Source organism: Giraffa tippelskirchi, chromosome 2 (assembly GCF_054371585.1).
Source record: "Giraffa tippelskirchi isolate mGirTip1 chromosome 2, T2T-mGirTip1v1.2.pri, whole genome shotgun sequence".
Taxonomy (NCBI): Eukaryota; Metazoa; Chordata; class Mammalia; order Artiodactyla; family Giraffidae; genus Giraffa; species Giraffa tippelskirchi.
The window spans coordinates 20001701-20019325 of record NC_137276.1 but is presented as its reverse complement, the minus strand read 5'-3'; the positions used below and the strand labels follow the sequence as shown (position 1 = coordinate 20019325).

Genomic DNA, 17625 nt, shown 5'->3' with positions numbered 1-17625 from the left:
TAAATTTTGTATTTTACTATCTACTCTGACTTTTAAAATATGAAAAATTTTTGTCACAAATTGACCTATAGTGTGCTTCAAGTATTGGAGTGCTCTGAAATGTAATTGTCAACCAGTGCAGGTAGAAAAGAACATGCGAAAGTCTTAAGAAACTGATTTATGTTCTAAAATATGTAGTTGCATTATCTTAACATAATATTTCTTCTGTCTTTAACATTTTCTCCTGGTTCCCAGTTTTTTAGCACATCATCTTTAACTCAGCAAATCAAAGTTCTCATGTATGAAAAGCGTATTCTAATTGCAGAGGGCTCTTCAGCTTTGGGGATGTTGGTAACATACGTGCTTTTTGAGAAAGTATGATGTTCCCATTATCAAGATTTAAAGAACTAATTAGATTATTTCACACTATGTACCTCATTCCAACTTTTGTAAAGATCATAACTGGTCACAGAAAGTAGTTCGTGCTAGAAAAGGTTAAAATTTCTTTTATTGGAAATAATGAACATATTGCTTGAAGGTAAAACATTACAGGTGACCTTAAAAGAGGGTATGATTTGTCCCTATGTGAAATGAACTTGAAAGACTACTATGAAATATTTTGGAATGTCTATCTTCTAATGTTCATAGCACTGTGAACACACAGTTTAAGCATCTTATTTGCCCTCAAACACTGCCCTATAAATCCTGCAAGTTTAGTTAAGTAATTTCACCCTTGACAAATCTTTTTTCTTTTAGTTTTTCTAATGCCTTGTAGGTAAAGTAGAAATGATGTGTTCTGACATGGGTAATGTCTAGAATTTGGAGTTAATTTCATCAGTTAAATTTGGGCTTTCTCCCAGAAAGAAAAACACCAATACAGTATACTAATGCATATATATGGAATTTGAAAGATGGTAACGATAACCCTATATGCGAGGCAGAATAAGAGACACAGATGCATGGAACAGTCTTACGGACTCTGAGGGAGAAGGTGAGGGTGGGATGTTCTGGGAGAATAGCATTGAAACATGTCTATTATCATATGTGAAACAGAACACCATTCCAGGTTCAATGCATGAGACAAATGCTCATGGCTGGGGCAGTGGGATGACCCAGAGGGATGGTGTGGGGAGGGATGTGGGAGGGGGGTTCAGGATGGGGAGCACATGTAAACCCACGGCTGATTCATGTCAGTGTATGGCAAAAACCACTACAATATTGTAAAGTAATTAGCCCCCAACTAAAATAAATAAATTTATTAAAAAAAAAAATTGGGGCTTCTCTGTTTCCAGTTTTGTATTGTACAACAGTCCTTCCTGCCTTCAGGACTTTCACAATTTTGCAGATAGTTTTTAAGTTAACCTTTAAATTTTGTTATGTAAGTGTTTCTGATTAACTAGTTTCATACTCACTAATGTCATAGACCTTCTACTGAGTGCTATGTGTGTCCCAGTCTGTGAAGGTACAGAGGTAAATATACTGTTTCCTGCTTTCAGTAAGTTCATGGTTTGTTGCCTGAAGGGGACAAACAGTAGTTAATTGTTTTGCAGTGTGACAAGTGCTTTGATAGAAGTATACACTGAAGAACTCAGATGAATTAATTCAGACTGCATGTATAATCAGCAGTACTTACTGAAGGATACAACCTGAACTAACTCTTGAAGACAAGTTGGATAAATGGAGGGTAGAAAAAGCATAGAAGTTATAGATGTTAAGGTCCATTTGGAGAATTGCAGGGAATAACAATTTGGAGTCCATCTATGACTTAATGTTCATATTTTAAGTGATACAGTAGGCTTTCATTAAAGTTATTTTTAGAGATTGTATGCCTTTTGTGCCTCATTTAATTTGGGGCTTGAACTATGGATTTGCACTAATGTTACGAATCTGCTCCAAATTATTATTTAAAATTTTTAACTAAGTATATTTTCATAGTTAAATAGAAGAACATATCAGCCTAATGTGGAATAATTCTGAAGCATGGAACTTGGATAATGATAAAATGTTTCAAAATCATATTTAAATATATTTTTCTCATATCATACTTAAATATATTTTTTCAGCCTTTATGTATCATGTTAAGAGTAACATTTATGAATTTCCTTCCTTAGAACTCATGGTGAGTTATTTTGCAGATATTTAAAATGCACTTTTCTGAGAACATTAAAAATAGCCTCTTTCCATACTTACTTCACAGTGCCACTCTTTGCTTAAAAGTCAGACTGTATGATCAGTAGTTATATCCTGGTAGCCTGCTAGAAGTCTTTGTATGCCTTTAAATCTTTTTAAGATTTAAAAGTTCTCTGAACTTGACTGTTAAAAAGTAATTTTTCATGCAGTGTGATTTAATACTTATTTGAGGATGAAATGAAGGACCTTCGGCCCTCCCAAAGTGCCGTAGTTTCCCATTTTAAAACATTCTCATATTTGCCTTTTTTTAATGCTTCCTGTTGGGGCTTCCCTGATAACTCAGTTGGTAAAGAATCTGCCTGCAGTATGGGAGACCTCGGTTCTATTCCTGTCGGGAAGATCCCCTGAAGAAGGGATAGGTAACCCACTCCAGTATTGTTGGGCTTCCCTGGTGGCTCAGACATTAAAGAATCGGCCTGCAATGTGGGAGGCCTGGATTTGATCTCTCGGTTGGAAAGATCCTCTGGAGGAGAGTATGGCAACCCACTCCAGAATTCCTGGAGAATCCCCGTGGACAGAAGAGCATGGCAGATTATAGTCCATGGGGTCACAAAGAGTCAGACACGACTCAGCAACTAAGCACAGCAATCTTTCCTGTTATTTTCATTATAGAAATCTGAGAAATTCCTTTTTAAATGTTTCACATTTTAGCAGTTCCCATTATAAATGTTACAACCCCATGCTCTCTTCACCTGGCTAACCTAATTGCTGGTCAGGCCCTAATATCACATCCTTGGGGAGGCCTTTGATCTCTAGTTAGATTCTCCTGTTTTAAGGTCTCCCACCTGTTATTTCCTTTTTATAATACTCATCATTTTTGTAATGATGTGTTTAATGTCTTGTCCCTTTTGTGATACTGTAAGCTTCATGATGAGCATCAAGTATTTCTGTGCTCTTTACTACCGTTTCTCCGATACACAATGTCTTGACCTTGTAAGGCTTCTAATAGAAAATTTGTCTAGGGCCCCCAAACAAACAGGCCACTAAAAAGGACAAAGAGATATTATAGTGCTTTTGCTCTTAAACACATTTTCTGCTCTTAGAACCCCCTAGGCCTTAATTGAGGGCTCTTTAAACTTTTATAATATACAATTATTTTCAAGTTTGGTAGCCAAATGTAGAAAGGTCTAGGGTACTCCTAGAGGCCATATGAAAGTTGAAAATAAGAGCAAGGGTAAAGGACTTAAAAAGCAGATGTAAGACATTAAAAAATATAGCAGTTTAAGGCAAATTAATGTGATAAATACTTAAAATCTTTTAAGATGCCATTTGTTTTATATGTAGAATAGTATAGCAAAAATGATGTAAGATCGTGACAAAGATATTAATTGCTGTTGGTAAATTTTGATAAAGATGACACAGGAGCAGGTATTATATTTCAGAAAGGTTTGCATCTAAAATGATAACAATTAAGAGTTTTAATGTTAGCCTTTTGTTACTGGGAAGATTTGCTTAATGAGATGAAACATAGTAGGTATTATAAGTATTTATTAAGTAAAATTAAGTTGAAGCAAATGATTGAAAGTCCTGATTTAGTGCAGTATATTATTACTGCCTTAAAAGCTTTTGGATTTTATACCTACCATGTGTTTCTTTGTGTACTGAGGTATGAAATATGTAAAACTGGTAACAACAGGTTTGTCAGTTTTGAATGAAAACATACCTGTTGCGGTGATATGACAAAATGACATAAAGTAATTTTTAAACTGCTAAAGAGAGTAGTGGTTTAGTCGCTAAGTTGTGTCCGACTTTTGCTATCCCATGAGCTGTAGCCTGCCAGGCTCCTCTGTCCATGGGATTCTCCAGGCGAAAATACTGGAATGGGTATCCAATTCCTTCTCCAGAGGATCTTCCCGACTCAGGAATCGAACTTGGGTCTCCTGCATTGAAGGCAGATTCTTTACTGACTGAGCTATGAGGGAAGTCCTGAAAGAGTAAGTTTTATTGTTTATTTTTGGCATTTTTGGTAAGCTAGACTGGAAAAATTACGTTGGAGGTCATAATTACTTGTTTTAGAAGTCTGTAGAATGTAGCAGCTTGGATAACCTGAAATAGATTATTTTTAATTCAACTTTGTTTTTTATGTCTTCTGGAATAAAGAATTTGATATTTCACTTAAAGGGCTTTAGTTCTGGTTCACATAAATTTATTTTGTCTTAGTTTTGTAATCTATTGAGTTCTCTGACTATATAAGGATAGGTAAAAGAGCTAGTTATTTCTTATTTTGTTGCTAAAACAAATATTGGTTTATCTACCATGTGTTAATTACAGTTTTAAAGTCATAGAAATGGGATACTTATATACCAGGCAGCTTAAAATAGTAAGGTTTTATGATTTAATCTTGAAAACATTTATTTCTGTACTTTGGAAGTAGGGATTTGAAATTCTTAATACTAGAAATATGGCCTAGTTTCAGAACACCCACTAAACAACTGTCAAAACTCAGCATGCTAAATGGCTTATAGTGCTGCAGTATTTTTTAATTTATCCCACCTCCTGTTATATAATAGCTTATAGTAGTACACACAGAACATGAGTATTAGGACAAGAACGAAGTGTATTGAAGATCCAGAACGTGAGACTGTATGGGGCTTTGGATTGGGCAGGAAAGACCTAAGATGATCAGATACAATGATGGTCAGTGGGTGAGTGAGTAACATAAATCAGTTAATGTTTTAGGTTGCAAATAAGGCATGAAAAACAAAAATTGTTTTGGGGCTTGAGAACAATGATTCTTTAAAATGGAGTCACAGTTTTTGAAACAAACACTTAAAAATTCTATTAAAATGTGTTAATATTTTTATTTAAAAAGTTTGACAACTCTTGTGAAATTGTCATGATGCTTGTGTACAGGACTTAAGTATTTCAATGTAAATAATTTTATACATTTCCCCCAGAATGTTGTGCAACCCTAATGTTGCAGCATTTTATCAGACTGTGAGAAACAGATACTGAAACTGATTAGAAACTAACTGTAAAGTATGAAACTAGTTTATACCCATTGTTCAGGATAGTATACTGTCAAGGCATTATATAAAACATACTTTTTACTAGCTTATTTTGTTAATTAAAAAAGGGACTGAGTTATCTACACTAATTATTGTTCTCAGGCAAATGGATTTTAGAGTTAAATGTTTCAGTTTAAAGATTTTGGGATATGAAAAAGGAAGGACTTAATAAATTTGCCTTAAAAGTCAGCTATGTAGTTTTTATAGTGTTAGCTCTGTGAGTAATGCTTTAATGCATAACTAATTATCCGCATGCAAAGCATACAAAAATAAACTTATCTGGCCTTTTTTCAACTGGAGCTCACTTATACCTGATATTTTCATACACACACACACACACATTATGCTAATTGATACTTTTATAATGACCCTGTAGTAATATCTTGAAGATTTTTGTTTTATCAAAGAAAGTTAAAATTAAGTTTCATATAATTGAAGTTGTAGCCTATCCTTTCTCCAGGGGATCTTCCCGACCCAAGATTTAAACCAGGGTCTTCTGCATTGCAGGCAGATTCTTTACCAGCTGAGCCACCGGGGAAGCCCATTATGTTCAAATTCTTTGAAAATGAATAATCCACAAAGGTAGATCATATGTAAAAATAAAAATAACTTCTTAATTGACACATCTTTTTTCTGATCATACCATATCCAGCTTTTATAACTGACAATTTGATAATATTTGAGTTGCTTCTGAGAGAAATTGAAATTAAGTATGGCCAAATAATTTTTTTTTCCCCTGGCATAATTTAAATAATAAATCAATTGCTACCTGCAAATTACTAAATTATTTACATTTTTGTGATGTAAGGATTTTTTACATTGAAGCTTCTGTAAACTATGTGGGACTCATATTTTGCAATTATAGTCACACAATAGTAGATAGTACATCTAACCAGTTGGGAACTGGTTAGATTTAATATGTTAAATTACAAACAAATTTTTTTTTTAATATTATTCAAATCTATAAGCACGGGCTGCCTTTCCATATTTAGAGTAGGTTCTGATGGGAGAAAATCTTTATTAATCTTAAGTTAAATTGGGGTTGACTGTTCCATGTTTTTCTTTTGATCTTGTATGAGGAAGACTTTTGCTTTGGGATATTTTTTAAAATGTAATACAGAGATAATGAGATTATATTATTAAGGCCCCAAATGCACGATGTAAATCCTGTTGTAAGAGCTGTTAGGATGAGTAGATAAATAACTAACTGAGCATACTGGTCTTCATCTAAATAATCTAAAAAGTAAACTGTATGAATATGAGAAAAACTTTGTTTTATAATACAGGCAAGTTATTAAATACTGACTCTTAAATGTAATATACCTGCCTTGAGACCACACTCCTCTAATCTTGCTATGTGTAGTAAATTTATTTTTTGTTTATATTTTTTTCCTGACAGTTTCTGATAGTTTATAGAATGAGTAATGGACAGACTTTATGATCAGATAAGATCTAGTGAAGGAATGTGTGGGTTTATACCCACAAAAAGCAATTAAACGAGATTAATTTTTAGCTTAAAAGTACTGAAAATCAAATTCTAAGTTGAAAATACTTTTTAAATACTGTAGTCACCTTAGTGCATATAACCTAAGATAGCGATTGCATTTTATCTCGTTTGCTTTACACTGATAATTAGGTAACCAACTTTTTGATTTATTGCCAGTTAGCCCATGTTAAATGAAGAGTAAAGTGTTCTTTGAGAATACTTAGGTTCTGTGTGACATGTTTTGAGTTCCTGGGAAAGAAAGGCTGTTGAAGCAAATATTCACAGACAAATCTTTTTTTTTTTTTTTAGACTGTGTGGCGTAAGAACTTTTCAGATTAAGTTTGATCAAGATATGACATTTATTATTATATCTTAGTTATATTGAGACATTTAAATTCCCCCTATCCCACCTCTTCCTTTTATTTTGCTGGAGAATCTTACAATTTATGTATATAATGAAGTGTTGTACAAGAGAGCTGTAATCTCAATTATGACTTGACTTTTAGGTTGAGTAAACAGAGATTTTCAGTTCTTTGCTCAAAACTTTTGTTTGCTCAGAATCAGAATTACATAACAAATCTTGTGCTTTCCCATAAGAAGGAATACCAGATTTCTTGAAAAAACTCATGTATTTGTTACTGTATAAAATTTAGTTTCCGTACGTATTAGTCCAAGCTATTTCATCTTGCCTCTTTAGCAAAGGGGGGAAAATGTTGAATGAATGAATTTAGAGATGCTATGAGTTATGCATTCTTGCCTTGATTCTAATTAACATGGACTGAAGGCAATGGCACCCCACTCCAGTACTCTTGCCTGGAAAATCCCATGGATGGAGGAGCCTGGTAGGCTACAGTCCATGGGGTCGCTAAGAGTCGGACACGACTGAGCGACTTCACTTTCACTTTTCCCTTTCATGCACTGGAGAAAGAAATGGCAACCCACTCCAGTATTCTTGCCTGGAGAATCCTAGGGAGGGCGGAGCCTGGTGGGCTGCCGTCTATGGGGTCGCACAGAGTCGGACACGACTGAAGCGACTTAGCATAGCATAGCAATATAGAACTATTTATTTATTTACTTAAAGCTATTTCTTTAGCCTACATGAAAATTAACTCTTGCATCATGTTCATTCATGCTGCTTAAGGCAGTGTTTTTCCATTTCTGTCTGAACAATAACATTCCCTTGAACATGTTAATTTTGGGTACTTTCTCAATCTTTGGTCTTCCAGTTTTGAAGATTGCTTTTTTAATTTGAATTACAAAAATACATAGCTTTATGTGATTTGGAGGGGAGAGCAGTTTATTTCTTTAAACTAGTAAAAGAATATAAAGAGCATTTCAAATCTTTATAAACAAAGGAAAATAGTTGCAATCTTGCCATTTTAGTTATTAAAAAATCTGAGTGATATAGAGTTAATTTTAAGTAGAGTATAGGGAAATATGCAATGAGACAAGATTTTGTCTTTGCTTATTGTTCAACTGGTTTCAGCAAGTGTTTACTACATGCTTATGGTGTGCTTAATAAAAAAGTTCCTAATATTTTTGAAGTTGTAAAGTACTTGAGAGTAAAACTGTAGGAAGGCTGCTATTTAGTAGGGTAGGTAAAGCCCAAGTTAACAAATACTTTTAATTTTTTCAATAAATTAAACTGTTAGGTATAGTTTATAACTATTAGAATGAAGCTGTGAAAAAGACAGTAGGCTCCCTGTTTTCCCTCTGCTTTAAATGAGGGAGTGAAATAGCTAATCTGACAAGTATGATACAGTGTGAAAAATATTCTGATAGGGAAAGTTTTAAGTGGGAGCACAGAGAGGGGAGACAGTATTCAGAAATGCCTTTGAGTAGTCAGGAAAGATTTTCCTGATCTCTAAACTGAGATCTAAAGGGTGCATGGAGCTAGCTCGGTGAAGAACTGTAAACCTGTTTCTGTTGTTGTTGTTCAGTCGCTCAGTTGTGTCCGACTCTTTGCAGCCCCATGAACTGTAGCACGCCAGGCTTCCCTGTCCTTTGCTATCTCCCTGAGTTTGCTCAACCTCATGTTCATTGAGTCGATGATGCCATCCAACCATCTTATCCTCTGTCCCCCCCTTCTCCTGCCCTCAATCTTACCCAGCATCAGGGTCTTTTCCAGTGAGTCAGTTCTTCGCATCAGGTGGCCAAAGTATTGAAGCTTCAGCTTCAGCATCAGTCCTTCCAGTGAATATTCAGGACTGATTTCCTTTAGGATGGACTGATTTGGTCTCCTTGCTGTCCAAAGGACTCTTCAAGAGTCTTCTCCAACACCACAGTTCAAAAGCATCAATTCTTCATGGCTCAGTGTTCTTTATGGTCCAGCTCTCACATCCATACATGACTGCTGGAGAAACCACAGCTTTGACTAGAAGGACTTTTGTCAGCAAAGTCATAAATATAAATATACTGATAAATATATAAAATACAAATATTTTATACTTTATAAATATATTGTCTATATTTATCATAGCTTTTCTTCTAAGGAGCAAGTGTCTTTTAGTTTCATGGCTGCTGTCACCATCCACAGTGATTTTGGAGCCCAAGAAAATAGTCTGTCACTGTTTCCATTGTTTCCCTATCTATTTGCCATAAACGGATGGGACCAGATGCCATGATCTTAGTTTTTTGAATGTTGAGTTATAAGCCAGCTTTTTCACTCTCCTCTTTTGCTTTCATCAAGAGGCTCTTTGGTTCTTCTTTGCTTTCTTCCATAAGGGTGGTGTCATCTGCGTATCTGAGGTTATTGATATTTCTCCCGGCAATCTTGATTCCAGCTTGTGCTTCATCCAGCCCAGCATTTCCCATGATGTACTCTGCATATAAGTTAAATAAGCAGGGTGATAATATACAGCCTTGACATACTCGTTTCCCAATTTTGAGCTAGTCTGTTTTTCCATGTCTAGTTCTGACTGTTGCTTTTGGACCTGCATACAGATTTCGCAGGAGACAGGTAAGGTGTTCTAATATTCCCATCTCTTTCAGAATTTTCCACAGTTTGTTGTGATCCATACAGTCAGAGACTTCAGCATAGTCCGTGGAGCAGAAGTAGATGGTTTTCTGGAATTCTCTTTTTTTATGATCCTACAGATGTTGGCAGTTTGATCTCTGGTTCCTCTGCCTTTTCTAAATCCAGCTTGTACATCTGCAAATTCTCTGTTCATGTACTGTTGAAGCTTAGCTTGAAGGATTTTGAGCATGACCTTGCTAGCATGTGAAATGAGTGCAATTGTGAGGTAGTTTGAACATTCTTTGGCATTGCAGTGACCTTTTCCAGTCCTGTGACCACTGCTGAGTTTTCCAAATTTGCTGGCATATTGAGTACAGCACTTTAACAGCATCATTTTGTAGGATTTGAAATAGCTCAGCTGAAATTCCATCAACTGCACTAGCTTTGTTCATAGTAATGCTTCCTAAGGCCCACTTGGCTTCACACTCCAGGATGTCTGGCTCTAGATGAGTGACCATACCATCGTGGTTATCCGGGTCATTAAGACTTTTTTTGTACAGTTCTGCCACCTCTTCGTAATATCTTCTGTTGGGTCCATACAGTTTCTTTCCTTTATTGTGCCCATCTTTGCATGAAATGTTCCTTTGGTATCTGATTTTCTTGAGGAGATCTCTAGACTTTCCCATTCTATTGTTTTCCTCTGTTTCTTTGCATGGTTCATTTAAGAAGGCTTTCTTATCTCTCCTTGCTATTCTTTGGAACACTGCATTCAGTTGGGTATATCTTTCCTCTTCACTTGCCTTTCGCTTCTCTTCCTTTCTCAGCTATTTGTAAGGCCACTTCAGACAGCCATTTTGCCTTTTTGCGTTTCTTCTTCTTGGGGATGGTTTTGATCACTGCCTCCTGTAGAGTGTCACAAACCTCCATCCATAGTTCTTCAGGCACTCTATCAAATCTAATCCCTTGAATCTATCTGTCACTTCCTCTGTATAATCATAAGGGATTTGATTTACGTTATACCTGAATGGTCTAGTGGTTTTCCCTACTTTCTTCAATTTCAGTCTGAATTTTGCAAGAAGGAGTTCATGATCTGAGCCACAGTCAGCTCCTGGTCTTGTTTTTGCTGACTGTATAGAGCTTCTCCATCTTTGGCTGCAAAGAATATAATCCATCTGATTTTGGTATTGACCATCTGGTGATGTCCATGTGTAGAATTGTCTGTTGTGTTGTTGAAAGAGGGTGTTTCCTATGATCAGTGCGTTCTCTTGGCAAAACTCTGTTAGCCTTTGCCCAGCTTCATTTTGTACTCCAAAGCCAAACTTGCCTGTTACTCCAAGTATCTCTTGACTTCCTACTTTTGCATTCCAGTCCCCATGATGAAAAGGATACCTTTTTTTTTTTTGGTTTGAGTTCTAGAAGACCTTGTAGATCTTCATAGAACCAATCCAATTCATCTTCAGCATAGTGGTTGGGGCATAGACTTGGATTACTATGATATTGAATTGTTTGCCTTGGAAACGAACTGAGATCATTTTATGCTGGTTTCTGATCAAATGAAGTAGCTCATGTAAAGTCAGGGATAAGAGCTAGCAGGACTTAGGGGATTGGAAAGAAGTGTATGTGACCAGAGGACAAGGTGGGGAATGTTGGAGTTGTGGCTGAATTCAGGGGCCAGATCATGAAAGGCTTGAGAATTATTGCTAAGAATTTTGCATTTTATCCTGATGGCTATGTTTGTGGGACCACCCCCTCTCCCATCCAGGTGTTTTAATTTGGACAGTTGGTTGATTAGATTTGAGTATTTGAAAAGAAAGAAAGTGAAGTGGCTCAGTCGTGTCCAACTCTTTGCAACCCCATGGACTGTAGCCTGCCGGGTTCCTTCATCCATGGGATTTTCCAGGCAAGAATACTGGAGTACTTTGCCATTTCCTTCTCCAGTGAATCTTCCCAACCCAGGGATCGAACCTAGGTCTCCCACGTTGCAGGCAGACTCTTTGCCATTTGAACCACCAGGGAATCCCTGAGTATTTGAAAGATTCCTCTAATTACAATGTAGTGATTAGATTAAGAATAAGGTGGGGAGTGGATGCTTGAGACCAGTTACAAAGCTATTACAGGAGAGTGTTCAATGTACCTGGCTTAGGGTAGTGAAGAGTCAGGAGTAATTTTATGGGAGGAACGAGTAGGATTTAGTGATTGTTACGATATGAAAGATGAAGGAGAGAGAGGAGTCAGTATGACTTTAGGATTTCTGGCCCTCTCCCACTGTTTAGTTGATCTCTCCTTAGGTGTTGTCTCTTTAAGAAGAAGCCTTTCCAAGGCTCATAAGTGCCTTTGTGCTTCAACAGCTCCTACCACACTGTTTTTGCCTTTACACTTGTTTGTTAGCTTACAGGTAAGGATAATATGCTTTATTATGATTGCATACTTGGCATCTTGTGCAGTTCATGGCATTTAGTATGTTTTAAATGTTGAATGAATGAAACTATAGTTTTTATATTTATGAAAATTGAAATATTCATAATTGGAGAAAAAGCTGGTTTCTGAACTGCCAGTATTCAAAAATTTGGTTTTATAACTTCAATATGAATCAGATCACTCCAGGCACTTTTGAATATCTCTTGTAAAAGCAGTGTACATTACAGTTCAAATCTGAAGTATTGGCTGTATTTGGTTCTTCATGAGCTATTGTGGACTAATTTAAATGGGTTTGATTATTATGTTGCCCTCCTCTGGTATCATATATTAGAGTTTTCTTTGTCATTTTAAAAGTGAACATAACCAAACTATCATTCTCTGTTTCAAAATGAAAATAGCTTTTTCTTTCCCCCATCACTGATTATAAAAGGAGGGAATTCTTCTTGTATATATTAAAAAAAATGATACAAAGATAAATAGTGAAAACCATTCTTATAACCAAGGGTAAACATTGATATTTGATTAAGACTTTATGATTTATATATATGTATATATGAACAGTATCATTAAGTTAAAAAATTGAGACAGGAAATACTTTATATATATATATATATAATTAACTATATGTGCACACACACCGCCACACACATACACATATATATATCCTTCATAGGAAGAATTCTCATAACTAGTATATAGCCAAGTAACTCAATAGTAATGGAATGCTAAACTTAAGTTCCTGCAAGAGATCAGGCAGGTAACATAAATGAGTGAACTCAGTAGGGATTATATATGAGATTGTTGAGTTGGAGAGCACTGTGTGGGCACAACTTCTATTCACCAATAGTTGGTTTTTGTCATTAATAAATGTTGACCCAGTGATGCCCACATTTTAAAAGTTTTTTTAAATGAGAAGTAGTAGTCTGAATTTGTATGTGAAACTTCCAGTGATTGCTACTTCTGCTAAGTCGCTTCAGTCGTGTCTGACACTGTGCGACCCCATAGACGGCAGCCCACCAGTCTCCTCTGTCCCTGGGATTCTCCAGGCAAGAATACTAGAGTGGGTTGCCATTTCCTTCTCCTCCAATGATTAAATATTGGCAAATTAAGAAAAATTAAAACCATAATGAGTATTATACATAAGGTAGCTATGGTCCATATTTTGCCTGAATACCACAAACAGTGGAAGAATGGAAAGATTTCTTCACCGTCACTAATCAAAGAAATATAGATTAGATAATATGTCATTTTTCATACATCAGATTGATAAAAATGAGAAAGAATAATGATTGTCAAGATTGAAAGAGTGTAGATTTATGCAGTCTCTTTGGAAGAAGATGGTTTAGAACTACTTATACATATTTTAGTGCTTCCCTGGTAGCTCAACCGGTAAAGAATCTGTCTACAATGCAGGAGACCAGGGTTCAATTCTTGGATTGGGAAGATCTCCTGGAGAAGGGACTAGCAACCCACTCTAGTATTCTTGCTGAAAAATTCTATGGACCAAAGAGCCTGGCGGTCTACGGTCCAGAGGGTTGCAAAGAGTTGGACACGACTGAGCAACTAACACTAGCATACGTATTTCAAATGCACTTTAGTTTTGACCAAACAGTTCTGCTTTCAGGACCCTGCCTTACGGAAATACTGGTTCCTGTATATAAAGATTTATGTTCAATGAAGCATTATTTGTGCTACCCCCTCCCCAGAAGGCAAATAGAAATAACCTAAATGTCAGTTGATAAGAGAATGGTTAAGTAAATTATGGTGTAGTCATACCACAAATTATAACAATGAAAAGGAATGAAGGATATCTGTGTTCTTGTGTAGAAAGAGTCCATAGTTTGTTGTTGGTGTTGTTCAGTTGCTAAGTTGTGTCTGACTCTTTCTGACCCCATGTGTCCTTCACTGTCTCCCAGAGTTTGCTCAAATTCATGTCTGTTTGAGTCAGTGATGCTATCTAACCATCTTGTCTTCACTGCCCCCTTCTCCTTTTGCCTTCAGTCTTTCCCAGCATCCAGATCTTTTGCAGTTGGCTTCTCATATCAGGTGGCCAAAGTATTGGAGCTTCAGCAACAGGCCTTCCAGTGAATATTCAGGGTTGATTTCCTTTAAGATTGACTGGTTTGATCTTGCAGTCCAAGGAACTTTGAAGAGTCCATAATTTACTGTTTATCATTTATGTGCAAAATTGTAATTTTATACCTAAATTTATGTGTGTGTGCTATCGTTTTAAATGTCTGAATGATACTCCATTGTGTGGCACCATAATTTATTGATACTGTTGATGTGCATATAGGTTATTTCTAATGTTTTGGTATTTATATGCACATTTCTTTGAACACTTTTTTGACATTTGTATTTGTAATGTTGTCTCCAAAGATAAATTCCTTTTGTATATTATACAGTAACATATTAAATATTTGAGCTTTCATAGATACTTTGAAGAAATAAATTTGTCTCTGAGAGTTTGCTGTTTGTAACCTTTGATCTGAGTAAATGTACCTTAGGCAGAGTGGTCAGAGAAATAATAATAAAAAAAATGGCACTGTGTTCAGTTATCTTAGATTCATTAAGATTTTTAAGGGTAATTTAAGTACTGATTTCTGTCTGGTCAATATATGCTTATGATACAGAGTCCAAAAGATACAGACAGATCTTTCTCCTACTGTGAGACTTCTGCCTAGTTTTCTTTCCTACAAAACCACTATCAGTTTTGTGTGTACCTCTGTATTTTGTACATGTAAGCATATATTTATATATATATTTTCCCATAAATGGTAGCACAATATGCTGTTCTACAGCTGGGTTTTTCTCACTTATTTATAATTAATATAATACTTTTGCAGTGCTTTGTATGTTCTAGGGCCTGTTTTAACAAGAATTTTAGTATTTATTACTAATCTTCACACAAGCTTCATATCATATCTTGAGAGGTATGTAGTATTATTTTATCCTCCTCTTACAGAGAAATTAACTGAGGCATAGAAACTTTAAGTAAAATGCTAGGTTGTTGGGGAACTGGAAATTGAACTCCAGCAGTCTGTCTACAGAGTTCTAACTATTACCCAGAAAGCTTTACTGTCTCAATTGTGTAATACCAGTACATGATTGTTGACCATTCTTTTTAGTAATTACAGAGTATTTCATTGAATAAAAAACAGTGTATATAACCATGGCCTTGGTGATGGGCATTTAGATTATTTGAATATATTATTGTTTATATATAGTTCTACAGTGAATATCTTTGTGCCAATATAATCCCTATGTCATTTTGAACATACAGAATCTGCATGTATTTCATTTTCGTCCTTTCACATTTGGACAGGATGAGGGTGAATCTAGTGTGCACAGTTTTATTTTGTGATCTAATATTAGACTTTTTCCTTTAATGAGTGTGTTTCGTTCATCTGTTTATTATAGCTTTATGCTTATTTCCTCATCTTTTATACCTAAGAGATTAAGATACAGATCAAGCTATAACTATTGAGGTGTACTTAAAGGTATAAAGCAGCATAAAGTATTGTGAAAGTGAAAGTATTAGTCACTCAGTCATGTCTGACTCTTTGTGACCCCATGAACTGGAGCCCACCAGGCTCCTCTGTCTATGGAATTCTCCAGGCAAGAATACTAGAGTAGGTAGCCATTCCCTTCTCTAGATCTTCCCGACCCAGGGATTGAACCTGGGTCTCCTGCAGTACAGGTGATTCTTTACCATTTGAGCCACCAGGGAAACTCTAATATTTGGTAATATTCATCTATTAAGCTGTCTGGTTCTGGACTTTAGTTGGTTGAGAATTTTTTGATTACTGATTTGATATCATTCCTGATAATTAGTCTGTTCATATTTTCTGTTTCTCCCTGATTCAGTTGTGAGAGATTGTACATTTCTAGGAATTTGTCCTTTTGTTCTGTGTTGTCTATTTTATTACCATGATTGTTCATAGTAATCTCTTGTGATCATTTGTTTTTGTGGTGTTGGTTGTAACGTCTTTTCCATTTTTTATTTGATTTATTTGGGCCCTCTCTGATGAATCTGCCTAAAGGTTTAGCAATTTTATCTTCTCAAAGAACTTGGTTTTAGTTTCATTGATCTTTTCCATTGCTTTTTTTTTTTTTTTTTTGCTTTTTAGTCTCTGTTTCATGTATTTTTGCTCTGATCTTTATGATTTCTTTGCTTCTGCTGATATTAAGTAAGTATGTATTAGTTGCTCAGTTACGTCTGACTCTTTGCAACCTGATGGACTGTAGCCAGCCAGGCTTGTCTGTCCATGGGATTCTCGAGGCAAGAATACTGCAATGGGTTGCCATTCCCTTCTCCAGGGGATCTTCCTGACCCAGGGTTTGAACCTGGGTCTCATGCATTGCAGGCAGATTCTTTACCATCTGAGCCACCAGACAATGGGTTTTTGTTATTTCTTCTTTTTCTAATTCCTTCAAGTGTAAGGTTAGGTTGTTGAGATTATTAATGCTGCCTGAGATACACTTGTATCACTGTCTCCCTCTTATAACTGCATTTGGTATGTCCCATAGATTTTGGCCCATTGTATTTTCATTTATCTGTTTTTTTCTTTTTTTTTTAAGATTTTGCCTTGATTTCTTCAGTGATCCATTGATTATTTAGTAGCACGTTTAGTGTGTTTAGCCGCCATGTGTTTGTGTTTTTTTCAGTTTTTTCCCTTGTTGATTTCTATTCTCACAGCTTTGTGATTGTAAAAGTTGCTTGATATAATTTTAGTCTTCTTAAATTTACTTTTTTTTGTGGCCTAGCTTATAGTCTGTCCTGGAGAATGTTCCATATGTGCTTGAAAAGAATGCTTATTCTGCTACTTATGGATGGAATGTTCTCTATATATTGGGTTGGCTAAAAAGTTCTTTTAGTTTTTAAGTAAATGACATATTTTTCATTTTCACCAAGAACTTTATAGAACCATTTATTCACCATTTTGTTCCCCTACCTTCTGCCTTTTTTCAGGCAACTTCATAATTCCATCTTCCCAAAGCTTTTTATCTTTTTGAGCAAAGAACTGTTCCAGGTGCCTTTTACAGTCTTCCAGGAAATTGAAATTTTTTCCATTAAGAGAATTTTGTAAAGACCAAAATTAATAGAAATCCAAAGGTGCGATGTCTTGTGACTATGGTGGATGAATCAGAACTTCCCAGCCAAACTGTAGCAGATGATATTTACTACTTTTGTGTTTTAACCTTCCTACAAGGTTTACCAGTCTATTATGTATTTTCCTTTACTAATGAGACTTTTCCTTTTGTAATTTTCATATTTCTAGTTGTGGCCTTTTCTTTAACATTTCTTACAAAACTAGTTGTGTGGTGTTGAATTCTTTAGGTTTTGCTGGTTTGTAAAACTTTTGCTCTTTCCTCCAAATCTGAATGAAAGCCTTGCTCAGGAGAGTATTCTTGATTGTAGATTTTTCTCTTTCATTTTTTAAAATATATCATGCCTTTCTTTCTCTTCTGGTCTGTGGAGTTTCTGCTGAAAAACAGCTGGTAGTTTTATGTATATAACTTGTTGCTTTCCCCTTGCTATTTTTAATATTCTCCCTTTATCTCTTACTTTTGCTATTTTAATTACC

At 35.6% G+C, this 17625-nt stretch overlaps 1 protein-coding gene across 17 annotated transcripts in view; it reads left to right on the top strand.

The window, feature by feature from the left end:
• SHOC2 (SHOC2 leucine rich repeat scaffold protein) overlaps positions 1-17625 on the top strand; it is an 85424-nt gene that overhangs the window by 4184 nt on the left and 63615 nt on the right. For 3 of the 17 annotated variants that reach the window (XM_081540367.1, XM_081540389.1, XM_081540378.1), the window contains one exon: positions 3942-4103. The exons of the other annotated variants lie outside the window; for them this stretch is intronic. The gene's annotated coding sequence lies outside the window, so the exon portion shown is untranslated. The remainder of the gene's footprint in view (positions 1-3941; positions 4104-17625) is intronic. 17 annotated transcript variants of the gene reach the window in all.